Source organism: Anas platyrhynchos, chromosome 7 (assembly GCF_047663525.1).
Source record: "Anas platyrhynchos isolate ZD024472 breed Pekin duck chromosome 7, IASCAAS_PekinDuck_T2T, whole genome shotgun sequence".
NCBI classification, from domain to species: Eukaryota; Metazoa; Chordata; class Aves; order Anseriformes; family Anatidae; genus Anas; species Anas platyrhynchos.
In genome coordinates this window covers 29,078,148-29,101,320 of record NC_092593.1, presented here as the reverse complement: position 1 = coordinate 29,101,320, position 23,173 = coordinate 29,078,148, and the positions used below count along the sequence as shown (strand labels likewise).

Genomic DNA, 23,173 nt, shown 5'->3' with positions numbered 1-23,173 from the left:
GAGACCGAAGGGGGGAAGGCTGGCGAGCAGCAGGGCTCTCTTGTCTCATTGCATCCCTCAGCCACGCCGGACACATCAGCACTGCCTCCCCTTCGGCTCTTGGGTTTTCTTGATCAGCAGTGGCCACACATGAGGACTTTGGGTTTTGTTTGCCTCATCGTGCTTCGTCCTGACCCACTTCCTGGCCAATCCCCACTCCCTGCGAGCTCACTGCAGAGGGTGCATAAATAATGGATGCTGCTTTGCCTCCCCCCACCACCTGCGCTGCCCCACTAGCATTTCTGCTCAGCGTCTTCCTGCAGCCTCCCCCAGCCCCTAGGAGCTGAGCACCATCTCCCTTCTCTGTTTTATCTCAGATCTGGCCTTCATTTACCGCTGCCCTGCATCCTTCCTCCCTGCAATGCCCAGTATGGAGAGGGATGGCGTTTCTTCAGCTCGCAGGCTGGTAGGCACTGAAGACCGCATGCTGGTGGCTGCATCAGCGACACAGCAGCACCTCCTTGCTACTGACAGGGGCAGTAAATTCCCCGGCACTTGCAGTGCACAGGTAAGTCTGCAGTGTGTGTGTGATGTGTGAAAGGAAGCACCGGAATGGTGAATATTTCCCAGAATTTGCAAAATTGGAAAGGGCGTGGGTGAGATTTAAACCAAACTCCGATGTGACGGCAGGAGGCCCGGCTCCTCGGGCTGGGTACGGATGCAGAGCGCTGAGCTGGCCCAAGTGGATCAAGTGGAGGATGCTTGCTGCTGGGGGCTGGTGCTTTTAAAGCAAGGCAGGGAGTTAAGTGCACAGATCCTGTTATTGCTAATGGTGTTTGTGTTTAGAGCTCCCCAGGCGTTGCTTTAGAAACTGCCATGCCCAGGCTGTTAACCCAGTCTCACCTGCTGTTTAGCTTTTGATACTCAGATGCAAAATTGCATTGTGTTTGGATGTGCAGAGCATGTCTTGAAGTGCTTGCCACAAGAGCTGCAATTTGCCTCCTGCGCTCCTGCCGCTCGGCTGGTGGAAACAGAAAGGAGATGGAGCTGCACCGCCTCAGAAAGGGTGGGCAAGCGGGCAGCGGGCCCACCTGCTCTCCTTGCCAGGAGGAGATGGGAAAGGGGAACCACTGGTGGTGCTGAGAGGCCTGATGGGTGGAAATGGGACCCCCTAAACGCCCAGCTCTTCATCCCCACTCCACTCACCCAAGTCTGGCAGCTCAGACCAGCCCCTGGACACAGCCAGTTCTCAGCACTGGGTGCACAAGGCACAGCAACAGCAGAAGTATCACAGACAAAGCTTAGTTCCTCAAGGCCCTCCAGTGTCCCACCTCACCAGCACTGCCAGAGCCACCACGACTCCCTTGTCCTGCTGCTGGCTACTGGAAAGCAGCTGGGCTCTGCCTGGCCCCCAGCAAGTCTCCAAGCAGCAGCAGCAGTGGGAGCAGGGGCCAAATGTTCACCATCTTCCTGGGGGCCTGGGCAGCTTGGGTGTTGAAAAAAAAGAGAGCGATTGCAAACCAGAGCCACCTCCCTTGCTTTGGCCAAGGGATGGTCCCAGGCAGCACAGTCTGTGCGCTTGTAATAAATCTGACCTGCTCTGTGCTTGCCAGCATACCCCGTGACGAACAAGCCCACTTCTGGCAGGCAGAAATGAGAAATATCTCAGCAAGACTTGTGTTTCATTAGGAGCCTACGGGAAGCCCACGTTACAAGCCAAAGGACACGCTGGTGCATCCAGCCTGCTGAAAATGATCTGACCCCGTCAATGACAGAGATCATCTGCATGCTCTGCATAGCTGCTCTCTGAAAGGAGGGTCCGCCTGCAGAGACAGCATCTCCTGATACAAATCTGGCCAAGCTTCTTCTTTCCAGGAGTTAAAGAAAAATAGAACATGATTTAACAAGCCTTCTCGTTGGCAGGAACGTCCTCTAAAATAAGAGCAGACGCTCGCTTCTCCTTGTCCCTTGCTTCGCATGCACTTGTATTTCCAAGATGGTTTTTCTTCAGGTGACATTAACACTTTCTGGGCCAGAAGCAAGCCAGAGAACCTACACAAGCCCAAACTCACTATGCTGGGTCCTTCCCAAGCATCTCAGAGCACAGCTCTGGCATGTAAGTAATGCAAGAGAATTTGGTGAGCTATGGTAAATCCTCTCCAGAGCACCCAGCAAGCACAGGTCACCAGTCATTCCTTAAGCAAGGAATTACTTGCTTAAGACACATTTTGGTGGAACAGAAACAAAAAAAAAAGAAAGAAAAAAAAAAGTTTTCCAGTCCACTTAGGTCAAAGGCCCTAAGGCCAAGCCTGGTCGCCAGAGTGGAGCCAAACCAACACAGAGCTGGCACCGGGTACCTCCCTGGGACCTCTCCCTCTGGCCTTTTCTTGAACACAGCCTGGTAAAACCACCCTGAGTTTTGCCTTGGGTTTAATTCTTTGATCCAAGCAGGGTCTGTCTTCGGGAGGCAGGAATTAAGTAGCACAGCTTTTCCAAAATAAACGACTCCACAATTGCTTTTCCATAACAAGGAGGTTGTTTTCTTAGGGCAAACCATTTTTTATTCTTGCGGAAAGTGTCGGCAGGAGGAATAGCCAGAGAAAACCTGGCTATGCTACTATTCTGGAGCTATTATCATCAGGTAGAAAAGCCAACGAGTTTCCCCTCTGCAGTGTTTGTGGCCAAGCCAAGCTGGCAAATGGGAATGACCTGCTCCTTACCTCTCCCTCGGCTCAGTGGAGGATGTCAGAGTCGGGGTTCCCAATAAATACCCGCAGCTTGGGCTGGGGGTGTGGGGAGAACACCGTGTCTCCAAACCAAAAGGGCAAGGAAAACATGGAGCTGCTCCAGCGAGGGAGAAACGTCTGTAATTAATGTAGTGGGAAAATTACACGTTTATATAGCCCCCCCAAACACAATAGCAGACATCCATTTCCTGCAGGGCTGTGGATGCTTGCCAGACCGCAAATAAATCACAAAAACACAAAGCCAACAAGGAGGAAAAGAAAGAGGAATTATCACATAGGATGCAGCAGCCTTTGTACCAGGAAAATAATCAGTGTCTCCACCAGACATCTATTGTTTATCAATAATATTCTCTAACACTCCCGCCATTTGAGCCTCGTCATGGAAGCGGTGCTCAGGCTGCACGATGGAGGTCTCCTTGGATCCTGCAGGCTCCAAACGCACAACAAAGAAGTAGCCTGGGAGATGCACTGACCTGCCCAGGAGGCGTTTGTGGGACCAGAATGAAAAAAAAAAAAAAATCCCAAACAAACACAGCACAATAAACTTGATATTAAATAGACTTTGGCATGGGGAAAAAAATACTGATGAATAAACCAAAGCTTCCAGCTTTCCTCTAGGGAGATTGTGCCTGGCGTGCAGGGACCGAGGCACGCAATGGTCTGGCAGCACCTCCACTGATGCTGGAGATAAAAAATTAAGGAACAGGCAGTTTTAGTGAGGACTTGCAGTCCTACTCCCATGCTTTTCCCTCCCCTCATCTTTCCCCATCGAGGCTTAATGCCACAAACACCAACTCCACAGCACGTTCAGGTCAATGAGAGCCTCTCCATTGACTTTCAACTGCCTTTGGCTCAGGTACTGGGATCACGCCACCAGTTTTATGACTTCCTCTGTGGCTTATGAATTTGGGCTTTATCGGCAACAGGAGACTGGAGGAGAAGGCCCATTAGAGGATTTCAGGAGGGCAGTTCCTGTTTTCTTCTTAGCCCAGGGCTACGTTAAATGAATTGTGGGCCTGCACCATACTTGCCAGAATATATTTTGGAGACAGCAATGCCGGTAAATGCATGAATGCGTGAGCACTCCTAAGTGTTGTGTTTTTTTTTTTCCTACATCTGCTCTGTGTGTTTTAGGGTGAGTGCTGCCGGCTAGACTCCTGATGGAGACCATGCAGGGCACCGGGGGCTCTGGCTAGCAGGGTCCCACCACACAGGGGTCTGTGCCTGGCCCTGGTGGCCAGGACATCCCCTATTATCATGTGGAAGCATCCCCATCATCTTTACGTGCTAAAGGAACATTCAAAGGCAGTCTGTCAGGCTGGAGTTGGTTTATCTCACTGAGCATCCTTATTTTCCTGCCTTGCCACCAGATTTCCATCAGAACCAGAGGACTCAAGACCTGGAACAGCTGAGAATAAATTCGTAGCCCACTCCTGGCTCACCAACCCCAAAAACTCTCACTTCTTGCTCTTATTCTCCCATTCCTGGGAGGGAGGGAGGAAACACAGTCAGTATTTAGCAGTATCAGGGGACCAAGCAAAATGCTTTGCCACACCTAAGGCATTTAAGCTTTTCCTTTCTTCCCTTGGACCACTAAAATAAATAAATAAATAATTTTTTTTTTTTTTTAAGTGAAATTGTATATACTGGCACACACACAAAAGTGAAACATTTTTTTTAAGGAGAAAAAACTGTATTCCTCTAGGTGATTGTTGGCTGCCATTCAGGACATAGAGAGAAAAGCAGCCATTAATGTCCAACTGTTCTTCAGTGATTGGGCTTTTGTGTTTTGAACAACATACATAACTCTGATAAAGGTATTAGTGCATTTCTTGGACAGAATAATGAATTATTAAATGCAAAGCCCTCTATTTATGCGCTTCAATGCTGAGAACTTAAACGCAAAACCTTAAAGACATCCAAACTCTCCAGGTCCCCACAGCAGCTCTTTCTGTGCTACACAGATGAACTACCTGCACTGGTCTGGCTGCATGTAGGGGGTGCACATTTCGGGGTGTAAGGCAGGAATGGATGCTTCCTGGGTATTTGCTCCAGCAGTAATATCCTCCCTCCACATCGAGCACATAGCAAGCTCCCTCTTGAGCTCATTATGACTAAGTGGCACACAGGAACCGATAAGCACATTCAGGATAAACACATCTGGAAGCGGGCTGCGAGCTACAAAGAAATGCTTATTAACACACTTTTCAGGGTAAAAATGGAGCAAAACTAAAATATGGCAAGCACAATTTCAAGTTTTATGTTTTTGGGGAAAAAAAAAAAAAGAAAAGAAGAAAGAAAAAAAAAAGCCTTCCTCAAACCAGAGGATTCAAAGCAGCTTTGACATTTTCCAAGCAACAGAATAATTTTATTGTTTGTTTGTTTTGTGTTTCCATTTTCTTTCAAGCAATACTGTCCCTATTCAGGCTTTTGGCTTGTGGAAAAACTTCATTTCTAAACTGGAATGGAAGACAGAGATTTTCACAGCAACAACCCCAGCCTCGCTGTTCCCCCTTGGATGCGCCCCACAACCAGGTGGGTTTTTGAGGGGTTTGGCTCAAGCTCAGAGGGTACAGCAGCCCTCGGAGCCACCTACATTACCTTTTTGAAAAAAAACAATCTGTCCAAGTCAATGTATGTCTGGCAAATGTGCCGGAGCACAGCTGTAGGCCAAATCATCCAAGCCAAGAGGGGAAAGGCTGATCCATCCCTGGCACAGGGGCCCATCCCAGGAGAAGGGAGATGCCTGCAGCCCTGGGCATCCTTCTTCAATGGCCAGGGGGACAAGGGGTGCAGTGCCACCCATCGGGGTTCTTTATCCAAAACACACACACAAAAAGCTCATCCCATGTCTGTAAATCTCCAGAAAAACAACATGCACCAGTCCTGAAGCATTCTGCAGCCCCCATAACTGTATGGACTCAGTTTAAAGGGTGTCTTTAAAGATGTGACAGGATGTTCCAGAGTCAGAAAGCACTCGGTAGTTCAGGCAACAGTTGTTAAAGCCTTGTGTCCTTGTTAAACGTTGATATATTGAGGGGGAGAACTTCAGCAAAGTACAACTCCAGCAAGAGGCAGCTTGCTTAAGGCAAAGTGACCCTAGAGAAGTGCACAAGATGGCACTTGTACACATGACATCCAGGGCATAAAACAAATAAAGTAGCACTCAAGTGGGTCCTGAGCTGGGTGGAGAACAAGAAATAGGAGGTGTGCAGAGAGGAAAAAGCTAGGTTAGTCTGTCCACACAGGCAGTAGAACCTGATGACCCTGAAGGTCTGTGTAACCTGGAGGATTCTATAGTTCTGCATGGAGAACACGGAGCGAGGAGTTTCAAAGCAGGGTGGAATCCATGGAAGCCAAGGGTTGGCAGCAAAATACTGTTTTGCTTTTGGGTCCCAGGCCAAAAGGCACTAGGCAAAAACAAACAAACAAACAAAACAAAAACAACAACAACAAAGGTTGTTGAGTCAGCAAATGGGCTCCCGTGCACACACACTGCAGGGCTGGGAATGCGGGATGCTGCTCCCATCGGAGGTGTAGGCACAGATCATACCATGGAGCAGAGGCTGAACCCTGAAAAACCAACGGAGAAGGGGACAACACTGGTCTGGGACTGAGACACAAGCTGAGCTGCATCTGAAGACTTCCACCTACAGTGTCAAAAGAGGGCCTTTTCCCCTTCACTTCTATAAAAAGGAACAAAAAGCCGGCACAAAATTGTTTTAGGCTAACCCTAAAGTGAAAGTTCATTGTCTTTAGCTAGACTTCAAAAACAAAGTCTCTGACCTGAAACGTTTAATTTGACCTAAATTCTTTTACTTTGCTTTTGGTTTCTGGGATACATTAAGGAAATGGGCCAGTTTTAAAATACAACAGTAGTTTAACTTGGGCTTTTTTTTTTTTTTTTTTTTTTTTTTTTTTTTTTTAGAGATCTCTGACAGATCTCACTGAACCCCTGGCTTGAATGCTAAAAAAGTTCAAGGATGGCCCAAAATCCCAAAATAGCATGTTCTGGGATGATCTGAAGAAAAAAATAATAGTCTGGTGCACTTTGGAGGGTTTGGTTGGTTGGCTGGTGGTTGGGTTTTTTTGTTTGTTTTGGTTTTTGTTGGTTGCAAAATATTTAACGAGGGAAAGAACCAACTTTCCAATTAAGTCATTTGAGAAAATGCAGTGTTTACTCAGTCAGATGGCTGTTTTTAACAACAGCATCTTTCTAGGTTTTAAGATCTGTCAGGACCAGGGTAGAAACAACCATTTCCCTTCATGCCAAGTGCCCTTGAGTTGTAGAACAACTGCTTCTAACCTCATCTATGAATAATAATGCCAGTTGCACTGTGTTTTCCTTTGCTTTCCTGGTTTATCCACTTGGGAATCAGTTTATTGCCTCATAAAACAGTGCAAGGCTACTATTAACCTGTAATTGATACATTAAAAAAAAAAGGTAGGGGATACCTATGGAAAGTAACTGCTTTGCATAGGGCACTCAGTACTTTATAAACCTAAATAACTCTACTACACCACACAAATATCTTTGCTTTTGGCACTACAGAAAGCCAAGATCAAATCAGCAGAAAGCAAAATATAGAAGGAGAAGCAATCAAACCTCAGAGATGCTCCATGCTGATATCCAGAAATGAGAGCTTCTCATTTCTGTTCGACCGTGGCTGCCCCCCTGAGTTGCCCTATCCCTGTCACAGCCACCACATCTGAAAACATTTGAGACAAAGACGTGAAGAGGAGTTTTGCAACCAAGAGCAGCTCAAAATGCAAAGCACAAGTGCAGGAAACACGTTTCACCTAGGTCTGGGACATTCAGAAGGCCCCTGGGTATCTCCTGGCCATCTCCGAGTGCAGGTTGTGCATCCCCTGCAGGCTCCTTGGAGCAGCATATGGGTTCCAGCTGAACGTCTCAAAAGAGCAGCTTTTCACTCAGGGCATCTGCTCCCTTATAAAACCTCACTCTTAGCCCTGCCCCCAACCATGTTTCTAGCTAGAAAATCCGTGCAGGTAGGAGAGGAAGTAAGATGCCTCATTTCAGCCCTCTTTGCGAGCTCCTCAGGGCTTGCAGTGGCCATTTCAGTTGACATGGGATGTGACTTGCTCTTGCTAACAGCACCAAAACTCTTGGAAAGTACCTGCCTCACCAGCACTAAGTGTGCCCTTATGCCCATGATGGTGCACAGAAATAAAAGTTGCAGATTTTCTTTTCCTTCTTCTATTAGGCTCTTCTCAGCCCAATTCCTCTGAACTGCATGGGCTTCTCTCCAAAGAGAAAGTGTTTTTCATTTTCATTAAAACATTGGTTAAAACAAGAGACAAAGGACAAGGAGAGAGCAGCCTACTTTTTCCATACATCTGGGGAGGGAGTGAACGGATGTAAAACACCAGCATTGTTTGTAAGCGTTTGGAATGAAACAAATCATTTGCAGACGTATATCAGATTGATTTCACTTGGAGAAAAAACAAAAAAAAAGAAAAAAGAAAAACAAAAACAATAACTGTTAGGACAAATTAAGAGTCACAACATTGTGCTGCTTTCTAGATAAAAAGCCTTTGGTTATTTTATCCTATTCTTTCAGAAGTTTCCTTACTATTGCATTTAGCTGCCCACTTTGAAATTTTAACCAGTTTCAAAGGGAATCCTAGTCTCAGAATGGATTTGCAAGGCTGGCACCAGGCTTGTCTTGTCCTTTGAGCACATTGTTAACAAGTGAACGTCCTTGTGCCTTGCCATGCTGCTGGGGAGGTCATTGTCACATGATAACCCTGTTAGGAAACCACATTTCATGATGGCTGGAACAAGGGTTGGCAGAATCCACTTGGAAGTCAGGGGACTGCACAGCTCATCTTAAAAAAGAGGGGAAAAAAAAAAAAAAGAATAAAAAAAAACATGTCTGGGTTTGAGGCAGGTTACAGTAACAAGCAGGGATAAATGAACATCAGTCTCTGTTCACAGAAGATGTCTCATCTTGGCCAGGTGCCAGGTGCACTGCCAATTAGGATGCCTTAGTCCTTGTTGTCAAAACTGCTCTACTTCACCTCCCAAAAGTATTTTTTTTTTAATTAAAAAAATAAATTACATATTCTCTCAGCCAAATGGGTAGATTGGGTGATGTCTGGGCAGGAAACAGAGGCAGGTGCTCCAAGCTGGACCACTGAAGGTGCCTCCAGCCTTCTAGATGTGTGAATGTCATTTTCCATTCCTTGCTATTCCCCTATACCACTGGGTGGTTGCCTGTGCTCAGCACGGCTGTGGTTCCTACCAGGCACTCAGACAACTATCATTGAGCAGTAAAAGCAGTTATAACACATCAGTACTCTTTAGAAGACCTGAAATGTGCAGTCACAGCAGCCCTGGCCCCAATGGTAGAGTCAAGCCTATTTTTGGGGTCTGATTCAAAGCAAATGGTGCCTAACTCGCAATGGCAGCTAACTTGCTGCCATCATCAGCCTTGCTCACAGAGCAGAGGGCAGCAGATGCAGGGTATTGCATCCCAAAACTAGGGCAGCAAAGCAGAATTCCACTTTTATAAAACTGTCAGGCAGTAATGACATTTCTGAAGGAGAAGGCTGGTGGTAGGCACTTGAGGCACCACTGGCATGAGTGCACTCATGAGGTACTTGGAGACACAGGCAGCTTTCGAATAAATGCTCTCTTCAGCTGATATTTGCAGGAGGTAAACTCAAATCAGCCCTGATGGCAAGATTTGATGGGACACGGAAAGCGTCCCACAAAATGCAGCAGGATCAGGGTCTTTATTTTCTAGAGAAGGTTTCCTGAAGGAACCTGTACAGAAGCATCTCTGCTGCACCTCCCATGCTGCATTTTTCTTTCAGCCCCTTCCAGCATCCCAGACATCAGCTCATCACTTTCCCGCCCTTACTTGGCCATCATTATTACTAAGAAATAGCTGTATGACTACGCAATATACGCGTGGCTGTAGCTCCAGCTGTCATGAATTTATTGTGCTTGGGTGCCTGCTTAAGGGCACCTTAAAATGGCTTATAGTCCACCATTCATCCAGTTGCTTGTACGCTTCTAAAGACTGAAATTTCCCTTCATTTGAGACTTCTGTAATTGTTCTTAATAAAACAATATTTATGTGCTTATCCTCTTTCCTTTATGGGATTGCTCATGTATTTTGCAGGCCTCCTGGTTGTTGCCTATGCTTCATGATAATGACTCAACAAGAAAGCTAAAGCATGTTACAACAGCATACTTTGGTCACTGGAATTTTTAGCCTGTGTCTGACACATGGATTTTGGGGGCAGAGAACTTCATTTGTTGTGTCTGAGACCATTGCCCTAAATACTTCCTATTCCTCTAGATTTTCCCAGACATTGTATGATCCCAGAGGGCATTTTGTATTCCCTCCAACTTAACTACAGCAGAGTCCGAAACTTACATCGCCTCTTCCAGTGTCTAATAAAGTCTCATGAGAACAACAGCTTTTTGTGTGCAGTTACTTTCTATATCCAAAGGATACTCCTGAACTTTAGCCTGACTTTTGCTTTTGGCTCCCCTCCTAGGACTTTGATCCAAGAAACCCTCTCGACATGTTCCACTTGCTCAGCTGGGGAATTCAGCACTGCAGTATCTTGCATTGCAGATTATTTTTAGGGATGATCAAATCAAGACAGATAAAATAAGAAACAAGCTGAATCTTTGCTAGAGCTGAAAGCAAAACACTGTGACTTACCAGCGCTTGGTCTCATGGCTAGAGCTGAATTCCTGATGCAAGAAAGAGCAAAACATATTCCTGATGGACCTTCTTCTCATCAGGGCCCCCAGCAGAGCAGCCTCCAGGCCATGCTATCAGATTATTCCCTCTCTCCCTGGCGTCTCTCTTCCGAGTGTCAACTACCTCCTGCCCATCAGCTAGAGAAGTCCCACACTGGAGGCCAGCTGTGGGCTCTCCAGGGGAAGGTTCAACAGCGAGCAGTGGTACCTGCAGCACGACAGCTCCGAATTTGACGCTGAACTGAAGAGCAGTGGCCAGGTGATGTGTGTGCCAGTGGGAAACGGCCTGAGCTGGTATGATAAAGCAGACAGTCCCACACTCCAAACCAAAAAAGCATTTGAAGGAAGCACTGGGATCCTATTCTTGGTTGACACTGCTGGGTTTAGCCACCGTTACCCAGTGGTGCGGTCTATCAGGAGAGACCACGCTCTCTACTGGACCAACAAGCTTTCCCATGGACAAGTCTTCTTCTATAAGTATAATTTTGCTGTCTATAAGCTTTCCTGGAGAGCAAAAGCACAACCTCATGTTGAAGAAGCAGAACCAGCCGGGGATGCATCAACAGACCTTGGTGGCTCAGCGGTGCTGCCTACCAGCACACAGCGAGCAGCACAGTTGTTTTTAGGACAAAAAGGACAAATCACCAGGGGTCAACAAAGTCATCTGCATGTCAAAATACCCAAACTAAATCCAAATTTCTGTTCAAAGTCAAGCAAACATTGTTGTTAGCTGTGAAAGACATCCTAAACAATAACAGTCATCAAGATTGGTGAGGCACTGCAGAATTCCACTTAAGCCTTTTAATAAATGATTATCAGATCTTAAATAAACTCAGCTGGGCTGTCTAATCACAGCACTCATCATCTAGCACTTCATTGGAAGGAAAAGAATAGCAAAAAACAGCGAGACATACCTCTCCGTGTCATATGCCAAGACTTAAGAAAACCATTTGGGGGGAAATTCCACAGAAGAGTGCAGTAGAAATGTGAAGGATAAAATCTTATTTTTTCAGTAGTGTGAGGAAGCAGGCTTTGCTATTAACTGGTCAGCATAACCCAGGGAAAGACAAAAAGAAGGAAAAAAAATACAATTGAGGGAAGAAGCAGCTAGTCTAAACTAGTCCCTTAGAGGTATTTATTTTTTAGAAGAGAATTTTTCTTTTTTTTTTTTTTCAGTTGATCATTGCTAACAGTATTTTAGCCTATGCTGTGCCTGCTGACCTACCACATTTAGCCTACTTATACTAATTAAACTTTAATTAAGTTTATTAGGCGTTCATCTAACATGAAAAGTAAGTCAAAGGCTTTGCAAAGTGTTGGCTAAGGTCTTAGCATGACTGGGCAGTTTGGGTTTACATAATTGTATTTACATATTTATATAAAATATATTTTTAAAGTGTAAGTCATTTCTATCCTACTGATCATAAGCTTTCTTACAGCCAGAGCAACCACTTTGTCTACAGTTTCACTCAGAACCAGTGTTGCAAGAAGTGGCACTTGTTTTGCTGCTGCTGTTGGTGTAACAGAGACCTCAACAGACTTGTGTTTTAGGATGCTCCCATAAGTTCAGACCCATCACATACCTCAGGGCTCTCCTCCTAGGCTATCAGCTGTGTTTTGTGGCATTTCTGATTCTTCAGAAAACTAAGGAAAGGGCTCTTCTCCAATCCCACCCTGTCAGTGCAGAGTGAAATCTGCATTGTGAACAGACAGCTGTTTTCCAGGCAGCCTTACACTGTGCCCGAAGAACTTAACCGAAGTTTCGTGACAAGCCAAAGTACACCATTTCCCCATTTCCTCTCATATTGCCTGATACCATCCAAGATAAATTCCCTCATGACCCAGGAAATGTTCTGCCACCACGAGTTTCTGAAGTGAAGAAGGCAGTATCAGAAGTTTCCTCGCAGACCCAGAACCAGTGAGTCTACCCCTCCCTAGACACCAACCTAGGTCTAAAACATTCAATTTATAAAAGGCCCTGTGCCATCTTCAGTTAGTAACATGGCTATTCGTTAATTTCTGTAGCAATACCTTGAAAACTGAAAGCATGCTGCATGCACATATCTCAAGGATCAGCCAATGTCCGTTGGTTGGCATCCTTAACTCTCCCTTTATATGATTCACACCATTCTCACCTCCAGCAAAAACTGATCAGCCTTTTAGCCTGGGAAAGCCACTGAATTTAGAGCTATTGTTCTAAGACAGCTTGGGCAAACCTCTCATGGGAGAAAGCGCTGCAGCCCAGCACATGGAGGACACAGACTGATACCATCACAACCCACCTCCAAGCTGCATCCTCAGAGCAGGGCATGGTGTACAGCATTTTTCTCCAGGTTTTCAGCCAAAAGTCCTTCTGCAAGCCCTCTGTCTTATAAGTCTTGCCAGCAGGGCTGCGAAATGGCACCAATGCTGCTCATGGCACAGCACCATTCAGCCTACGCTGGCCATGGGTCTACTCCAGGTGATGGGCATGTCACCCCATGGCTGGCCTCATCCCATCCCTAGTGGCCTCAGAAACCCCTCGTTAGACCTCCCCTTCTTTATCCCCCCAAAAAAAATTATCTACAGACACAGGCAGAATAACTGCACAACCAAAAAGCTCACCAAGCAGCAGTTAATACAACCCACAGTCTATTTTGCTAACAGCTGTACCCCAGCACCAGCTTTGGAGGATATCTGCCAGCCACAGAACCAAAAAACAAACCAAAACGCTCTACAAGCAAGGGGCAGAATTGGGCAAAACTCTGTCCCATCACCTTCTCATCAAAGTGAATCTCTCATCCTGTTATCAAAGGGCACTGATCTTTTCCAGGAGACACCTAGCTTCCCCACCACAGAAATATGCCTCAGATACAGACAGAAATCAACAACATTTTTGGAAAGAAGGAAGCTTTTTGAACAAGACACAGTTTCATTTTGGATAAAGCTTTCCAGACATGCTGTGATAACCATGGCATAAAAAATTATGCAGATAGTTTTCTGCATAAAAATGCAGAGGAAAAAATGATTTACAAAGAAGAAATAAAACAAGCACCAACTTAAAAAAGAGGGTTTGGAAAAGATTTTTTTTTTTTGGCAACAAATCTCTCAGCTTAGTGCCTGGCAGCCACCAAATATTTAGCTTTGAAAAATAAAAATTTGTTCTTTTTTTTTAAATGAGAGAAAGCACATTGATACTGTGAGAGAGAAGGGTCTGACAAACACCACACCAATGTGCTTTTGCGTACTTTTATGTAAAAAGATACATAAATCTGAGACCAAGTCCAAAGTCCCAGGAGTATGCGTAGCTGCAGGGGCTCATATCCCCTTAATGACAGATACCACCCAGCTAGCATCAGAAGACACTTAAATGGGTATTAGAGTCCCAAAAGAAGTAATATCTCTTGGTTTATAAAAACTCCATGTCTCCAGACCTACTCTGTTAACTCAGGGGGTATTTTTAGTTAGAGCATGGGAGGATGGCATGTTCTGATCCTTGCCACTCCAGCTGCCAAAACCATCCCAGCAGTGGTTGCAAAGCTCCTGGACTACAATCAAAGCTGCACCGACTGAAAACGCCAGCAGAGCCAACTTGGCAGGGCACAGCACCACATTTAACAACTTGTGGCGTCTTTAAGAAGCAACGTTGCAAGCCTGGTGGTAGGTAGGTGGCTTTCATACCTCAGTCCCCTCTTTTCTCAGGGATGAACTGGATGCTGAGCCCCCAGCCTGAATATCAACCCCCCACCTGTGCCACCACATCCTCAAGCCAGAACTGCATCTTGCTCTTTGGTTCCCAAATCCCTGGAGCACCACTGGCCTGGCTGTGGCTCCGTCATCTCCATCCCCTTCCCCAGACCACACATCTGGTCCCGGTGCTTCTCCCAAGTGCTCGCAGCCCCCTGGAGCACCGCTGCCTTCACAGCGGAGATGAATGAGTCAGGGCCTCTTTTTGGCTGCCTGCAGCTGGACGATTTCACAGAGAGAGGCTCCAACTTTAAAGTGAAAATACTACTTTGTAAACAAAGCTGAGATGAGATTTATCACAAAACAGCTGTTGTTCCAAACAGTAATCACCTATTTATTTTTCAGTGTATCAGAAGAAAAATGTTCATCGTGAATGCTCTGTGCACAAATACTGTTTCCTAATGAGACATTCTGTACGCCACTTAAACCAAACAATAGAAACTCCCTGTGCTGGATTGAAATGGGTACATTTGCCTCCTCCAGTAGGAGTAAAGGTCTGGGAAACCTGGTGCCCCTTGCATATGTCTTGGAGCCACCTCTCCCGGTATTCTTTGGCCTGAAATGTACAGATGAATCGCTTTGGGCCCTTAAAAGTAAATCCAAAACATTTTGATCTGTCCTGAGGCCTGCACTCCATCAGAGCGTTAGACAAATTTACTCCCAGGCTCGGGAAGGGCTCTCCAAGTGGCCTGCTGCTAAACCTCAGATGTCATCACGTGGAAACATCCAACTTGGAAGCTTCGGCTCGCCACAGGCCTCCCAGCAGGGAAGGACCCGAGTCACAGAGGCCTGTTTTTAGCCCTGGATGAGCCCCAGGCAGGAGGGACAAGCCAGCAGTGCCAACAAGAGGTGTAGCAGGTTCGCGCAGCAAAGCGAGGCAGATCTGCCCCTGGCTGCAGGTCCTTACGGAGCAGGAGGAGCAGTCTCACTCCCTACCTGCACCTCTTCCCAAGGTAAGCATCCCCCCCGCTCGTTCTGCTTCTGCTGACATTGATTCACGGCCTTTTGTGGAATACGTGCTATAAATATATATGCCAGTTTCCAAAATAGCCTCGCAGGGATACGCTGTAAACAGTGCTGCTCCCTGATGTTTCCTGCGTCTATTTTAGTAGCTCTGCATAACCCGTAGTAAACTCCATTTTCTGGGCTCCTCTCTCCCAGCCTCCCCTTTGCTCTCAGCACACGGAGGCCGGAAAGGCTTTGGTTTCAAACTAATTCGCTCGATGGCATGGGAAAAAGCAGAGAGGTAACTAGAGAAACAGAACATTTGGCAAATGTGTATTGAACTTCTCACAACAAACCCATTAGTTCATGAGGCCCATCTCTATGGCAACCAAACAGCAGAAAAACAAGACATTAACACCTAAATTTATTAGTGAGCAAGTGCTTAGCTATTATCATTCCAGGGGTATATTCCCCCCACCCCCCACCTCCTTTTGGTTCGTAATGAAGACAACTCGATTCTAGTTCAAAAGCCAATGTAAACATCGGCACACAATTTACAGACACAGGATCTGAAGCTTTCATATTTTTAATCACAGTTTGAAAAAGAAAACAAAACAAAAAAGACATTTGAAAGGAGTTACTCAATTCCCATTCTATTTTGCAAAATGGTTAAAGATTGGCGAGTCACGGGAACAAAGAGATGCTACCTATCCTACCCTAAAAGGCCTGTGAAGATCTTTGCAAGGTGAAGGAGTTGTGTACATATACAGCTTCTCCCAAGAGAATTTCAAAGCATTTTTTTTTTATTAATATTTTTACGTGACCATTACAAGCAGCTCCCTGGGGAAAGTACAACACAAACTCCACTGTGCTCATATCAGAGACACTGGGTAAGTGTGTCACTATTTGGGTATGTTCACTCCAGAAGTATGCAAGAGGGGGAACAAGATGCTGGGAAGCAGGGACTGAGTGCAGCATCGTGTTCTTTGGCAGCCAAGATAATGAATCCAGACATTTTTGGAGATCCAAGTGTGCATGAGGGACCAGAGTGAATTCCAAGGGCCTCAAGAGCAAAGATTAGACCTGGACAGCCTGTAGAACACAATGAGGTGTTAGATCTTTATCTCTGTGAGTCAAAATGAAGCAGGAAAACAGGGGATGTGTCTCAGCCCAAGAGAGGCACATCTGAAGTTGTGTTGGCCTTTCATGACGCTAAGGCTCTCTGTCCTGGGTCTGGCTGGGATGGAGTTAACATTCCCTGCAGCAGCCCATACAGTGCCGTGCTCTGCACTTGGAGCTACAACAGCAGTGGTATCACACCAGTGTTGTGTCTGCTGCTGAGCAGTGCTGGCACAGCGTCAGGGCTCCCTCCAAATATCCCCAGAGCCAGCAGGCTGGGGTGGGCAAGAGGGGAGGAAGGAACATCACCAGGGCAGCTGACCTGAACCAACCAAAGGGAAATCCCATGCCATAATTCTATCACACACAGCTTCACTGTTTCCAGGTGACAGGCAGCTTCTTTGGGGGCTAATTCAGAAGTAGCCATTGCAGGGCTAATTCAGGTACAACCTTCAGTGTCTTTGCACAAGGACAGATAAGAAAATTCAGGCTAAAAAGTAGGTGAAAATTCTTACTGTTAAGGGCAACAAAACACTGGGATACGATGCCTTGAAAAACCACGGACTCATCACAAAGACCTGTCAGGAATCGCTCGGTTAAAATTGTTTCTGCCCAGGGGCAACCCAGGACACCCAGGGCAGTCATCCCATCAATGATGTTGAGAGCTGTGCTTTCACTTCTCAAGCAGTGCTGCAACTGCAGGTGAGAGGTCTCACGCAACATAAGATTTGCCCCTTCTTACTGTAACAGGTGTGATTTGCTACAGGATGGAGTGGGTATAAAATGCCAGATCTGCCTGATAAAGGCCAGAGCAGATGGGCCATGGATTTTTGCAAGGTTTTCAGCTCTTCGGGAGTAGATGTTATCACAATAAGCAAATGCCTTTCCTTCAGGGGACTATGTGCAGGCCATATAACTCAGTGCTGCTTCTGAGCTCTGACAGCAAATGGATTATAGGGAACAGATGAAAAAGTCAAATCATCCTTCTCCTCCAGCTTCCCCTCAGGTGGAGTCAATAGAGCATCTCTGAGCTTACACCATTGAAACCATGAGCTAGATTTAGCCTGACACTGTATAGAAGGTCTAATGGCAAATTGCCTGTCATCTAATTCCAGGCATGTGATCAGAAAATGTTTAACGTAGAGGTTACAATATATTAACCACACTGCCATTAGTGGTGGAACAATCCATTACTAATATTCCTCCATCCTCAGGCAGCACCTCCTCCTGAAAGCATGCTGCCAGGATTTAAGCTGACCAGGGCCCTAATTTCCAGGCCCTTCAGGCAGGTTACAAGAAAGCAAATTAACAGGTTGAAACCCTGACAATTTGCTTCTGAAATAAGGTCACTGAGGATCCTGCAAGTCCCTAACTAGCTGGCTTGCTCTCAGCTGAAAGACATTTCAAGAACGTTAGCATCGGTGCCAAAAATATCAGGGCTTGTCCCTGCAGCAAAACAGCATCAGGAGAAGGAGGCTGAGGATAAAGTGCCAGTGCCTGAACAGGCGGTGTTGGGAGGGTCTGAGCTGTTGTCCTCCTGCTTGCTGGGGTACCTCTGCTGCCAGGAAGGGCAAAGCAGCTCTAGAGAGGAGGGCATGGGCCTCTGCAGCAGAGCACGGGCAAAAGCATGGCTGGGAAATCGCTGCTTTGCAAGTGCCAGGTGAGCTCCAAGGAGTTCCCAAAGGCAGCAGGCAGAGCTGCAAGGTGGTTGTCCTGCTGCTGTCCTGAGTTGCACTCACCCCGCACCACTCTGGGTCTCTTGATCTCTCCTCATATACTCTTTGTCACCATGACACCCCATCAGCTGAAGTCCTCTAACAAAGGGTTTAAGCACACAGCAGCCACTGCTGGCTTGAAATAAACCTTCAGTATATTTAGTCCCTACAGAAGATGCAATTCCACCAAAACATCATGCTCAGAAACATCGTGCCCACTCCAGCAAGAATTTTCCTCTGCAGGAAAATCTTTTCCCATCTCTGGTCTCTCATTTCAGCCTTTTCAGAAGAAGATACTTCTGTTTTTCTCCCATGAACAAATTGCTTTATAACAAAATTTAGCAATTGTATGAAAATTCCTACCCCCAAACATCCATACAAGTCCAGCCCGAGAAAAGATTTGGATTGTCTCAGAGTAAAGATATCTCAGAATTCTCTTCCATGGCTTTCACAACTGGTGTTGTAGCTGTATTTTCTAAAGTAAGCATCTTGAAGCCCCCGTGCTGCATCTTGGTGCCTTTCCCCTGGAGTCCTCTGTGGTGGGTGGGCTGGCACACGGCTGGGGTGAGGTGAGTGCCCTGCTTCTGACTGCTCCTCTCAAACACAGCAGCATGGCTGACTCCTAAAATTCATGTCACCGCTGTCCTGATGGGGGGGAAGACACACTGAAATGTATGCAGATCCTGGGCACTAGCTTCTGGTTATTAATACCCTCACTCCACATATGCATGCACATAGATGTGGATTGTGTAATAGCTTTGAAAAATCATCCAGGCCCTCCGGAGACAGTGCCATCTTGAATCCATTAGCTGTGTTATGAATAAATGAATGAACAAAAGCCAATTTTTTTCTGATCGTGCGGAGAAGGCAGAGGAGGGCCACACGTAGCAGTGGAGAGGAGAAGGAGCGTGACCCTGCAGCTGACACCGGCCCCCCCGAGCACACCCCGTGGCACCGTTTGGTTGTGGTGGAGCCACGCAGAGCCAAAAGGTGCCCAAATCCAGAACTGAAAGCTGCTGTTACCCGAGAGTGTTTATTTTAGTCCTGCTTGCATGCATGTGTGTTCCCAGCAGGAGGGGACGTAAATGGTCCTGGCCATCCCAGCCCAGCCCTCCATCCTCGGGCACGTGCCAAAACCGTTCTGCTCACTCTAGCGCCAGGTCACATTTCTTGGCAAGGAGCTCAGCTCCTTCTCCCCTCTCCCTTCCCCCATGCTCCTGGTAAAATATGAAAACAGCCTGCCACCTGCCATTTGCCTGGCCTGTTTCTCTCTGTCTGCCAAAAATTAGCAACATGCCCCAAAATATAATTGGAAACACTGCACCGCACTGCAGGGGTCCCATTTCTGTTGCACAGAAGAGGCTTGAAAAAAAGCCAATTTAATTTCTAGATTCCCCGGGCTGCATATAGCTGCTAAGTGGGGAGGTAAAAAAAGTCACTTTTATCAGGCCAATTCCTATTAGTAGATTCAGATCTTTTAACAAGCCATGCTGTAGGAATCAGCGAGCTGTCATTGCAAGCAGATTTAGGGCATTGTTTCTTGGAATTAGAGTCGTGTGGGAGGTCAGAAGCTAGAGGCCAGCATTCCCAAACTTCAGAGCCTGGGTGCACACAGCAGAGCTGGGAGTGGCAGAGGATTTGTGAAGGCTGACATGAACCCCGGGAAGCAAATCGCCCCGTTCCCCCCACCAGCAGATCTTCTACAAGGGTCCCTCGAGGACTCTTGCGGGAGGCATCTGGAGATGAGTCCAAGGCTCTGTTGGGTTTCGCTGCTATTGCAGCAGCTGTGGCTTCATCCCCTTTAGGGAAGCAGCTTTGGGAAGTGCTGCTCGGCTGACGGAGGGCTCCATCTGTCCTCTGCTCCAGGCAGCTCAGCCTGCTTGCAGAACATACCAGCCACCGAGGCTCTGAGGTCTGCAGACCATGGGCCAGCCCTGCAAAGCTCGCTGTTATCTTCCTGTTGCAGACAGGAGGTGGAAAAGGAGAAGGAGAGAACATAGGGCACCTCATTCATGCCATGCTTTGGCAGAGAGCTTGGCCAGCAGATTTCTGAAGCTGGAAAGCAACGTTTCAACCTGAAGAGCTGTTTACATTGCCAGGGTTGACTTGCCAGATGTACAGAAGCGCTGTGCCAGACTGGCTTACTGTGTTTGGCCCTCCAAACACTCGGAGTCTGCATCTGTCCTGTGGTGGAGGTGTGCTCAAAAACAGGTCTCCTAGAGGAGGACAACAGCACACACAGGCAACACCAAGCCCCACAGAAGGGGTTTTACCAAGTTACAAATAACTTGGTAAAATGAGTGGAAAATGTCCTTGCTAGCCATCCTCCAAATTCCTGGGGCTTTACCTACTTCACTCCTTGAATTCTGCTTTCTTCTTAATCTTACATAAAGGCTGCTAAAACACACTAATTCATGGTGATATGGTCCAAAGAGGAATGATCTTACCATCTTCTCTTAGGGAGAAGAGTGCATAAACCTGGATTACAGCACTGCCACGTAACTCCCCACGCAGATCTGAAGAGGCAAACCAACTGAGGTGTCATAATATCGAGGGCTATGAGACCTTCAGTGAACACCAGGAGAACAAGGTGCCCAAGTCTGGTCCCTAAAATCTGGCAAGCCAGGTGGCAGCCCTGAGGAGACCCCAGATTCCGTCTCTTCAGGTTGCTTAGTTGATAGACTTTAATAGATCATTGAGTGAGAAATAAGTGGCTGATTCTAACTACCTCAAAATTCAATATTAGAATTATTTTTGTACATCAAGCATGCTATTAAATGACAGGATGATGACCCTACATTTCCAAAAAAGAAAAGAAGTCATCACAAAATCCACAGCTGCTCCACATTTGCAAGAAGCTGTTTAAAACAAAATAAACCAATACATTTGCTCCAAGAAATATGCATTAGGCACTGGCAGCTTGCTTCCCTCATTCCTCTATCCCCAAGTACTTAAGCTGAAAGGAGGGGAAAACCTTGAAGTAATATATGCATGAAAAAGCCCTGAGAACAATAGCTGCTCTCCAGTTGACTCCAAAGCTGTTATTAAACTTGAGGTTCCTGTGCTAGCAGAGCACAGCTTGAACAGAATGCTCTGTATTCACCACCACCATCACCAGGCTCCGATAATGCAAGCGAGTCAGATTTCCACCTACAAATTCCTGGAAGTTCATAGCCTAAAGAGCAACATGCCAACATCTCAGTATGAGCAGGCTCAGCTGGATAGCATTATAGAAATCTCTCCTGCAAGAGCAAAATATCAACAGACTAATCCTCAGATCAGAATGGGCAGGCTCTTACTTGGAGCCAAGCACCATCATCCTGTTCTAAATTGAACTTTTCTTAGTGGTCTTCATGTTGAATGCACCTTGCTCTGAAGCAGCTAGAGTATGACATATAAACCTTACCCAAATTTTCAGCTCCAGATGAGGAAAAAAGTTGGGTTGAAAAAGCAAGCATCCAGAAGTTAGGACTCATTTGCCCATTATAAGCATCTTGTAGATGTTATAATGATAATAATGTAATGCGATAATACAACCATCAATCAGAAAAAGGAAAGGCAACAGAGGAAAATATTTAAGGCTATAGCTTCAATTGTGCATTCCTGTACATTTGGCTGAACCAGGGCCTGGTGCTCATCAATCCTGAACCCATCCCACACCATGGCATCAGCATGCACTTCTGAACACACTGTCCAAAGCTGTTTCACTGAGAAGGGAAAGATATCTCATCCTCCAGGGGAAAGAAAAGGAGAGGCAGTTCAGTGTTTCACCAGTACCATAGGAAGAAATGGACTCGTTCAATGAGCTACAAGAAGACACAACATGGTGGGAAAGACAAGCAGAGACTGCACCACAATTCAACAGAGTACGAAAACAACCAACTGGGACCTGTTTGCAGATGTTAAAAGTCTCCAGGGAAGACAAAATGAAGGATTAGGAAGGAAATCCAAGAGAAACAGAGTTCACTTAAAAGCAGCAGCTCATCACTATAAATATATCTGTGCAATGTATATTGTTTATTTTTAATAAACCCAGCCACCTATCATTTCAGCCAGGCCTGTCATGACTATTCATTATTCAATAAGTTTTGCCTGAAGGGCACATACCCGGGTCACTGAGCTGCCGTCCCCACAAGCACACCAGAGCATCACTGGGGGGCCAGGAAGGGATATGGCCTTCTGCGTGTTCATCCCGCACAGCAAGCACAAAGCTCACTAGCTTGTTCTCCAGAGAAAACGGCCTCTGTTCCAGATGGAGGGGCTAATAAACAACCTCTGACAAAAGCGTTGTGCTTCTGGGACAACTGGGAAGCACACACCAGGGACACACAAGGGCTCATAGCCGTGCTGCTGGGCTACGCAGAGCTCCAACACACTCCCTGCCCGACAGAGGAGCCCTGGCTGCAGCAAAGTTCATATTTCATTGTTTTGTTTTTTTTTTTCCTGAGGATGCGGTGCCTGTTGATGGATGGGGATGGGAAAACCAGTTGATAAGTAATGGAGCAACTCACACCAAAGGCTGAGGAACTGGGGTGGGAAGGGGGAGCTAGAGCTGAGAACAGATGCTGCCAACACCAGCCCCCAGTGCTCTTGATTTAGCAGCACAGTCCCTGGATATGCCAAACTGGGTAGAGGAAGCTGAGTGCAGCTGTTTGCAACAAGCTCATAGCTCCTGCTCCTCCTCAAAATGGAAAGGAGAATTAAAAGTTATGTCCTGCACTGGGGACGGCTCTAAGGGTCCCTTTTTCTAGGGGCTGGCTTTGGAAAACAGAGCATCTGTAGATGACGAGACTTGCAAGTGCACAACAGTTTCTTCTAGTCCCTTGGACACTGAGCTGGCCCATGAGAAATAAAGACTTAATCATTTACCGTAATTAAGCTTAAGAGCTGAAGAAGCCTATGAAGCACTATCTTCAAATCATGTCTTTATCAAGAGACACATCCAGGGAGAACAAGTAGCCCAGTCCACTGCCTAACAGAACACAGCCCCAAGTCAAAATAAATAAATAATGGAGAAAGATCTGAGGCACAAATAAACTACTGTGCTTAAAACCAGAATTCTAGGCATCAGGAATTGGGCAGAAAAGCTGGTGAAGGAGGTTTTTAAATGCTGCAGGTAGCTAGAGACAGACTTCAACTCCAGCATGTTGCTTCTCTGTGTGCTCACTATATAGTCTCCTTTCTGCTGAGAGGACAGA

The 23,173-nt window shown here is 46.4% G+C and overlaps 1 long non-coding RNA gene across 2 annotated transcripts in view; it reads right to left on the bottom strand.

Moving 5' to 3' along the window:
- LOC101793356 (uncharacterized) overlaps nucleotides 1–23,173 on the bottom strand; it is a 69,443-nt gene that overhangs the window by 40,307 nt on the left and 5,963 nt on the right. The window lies entirely within an intron of this gene.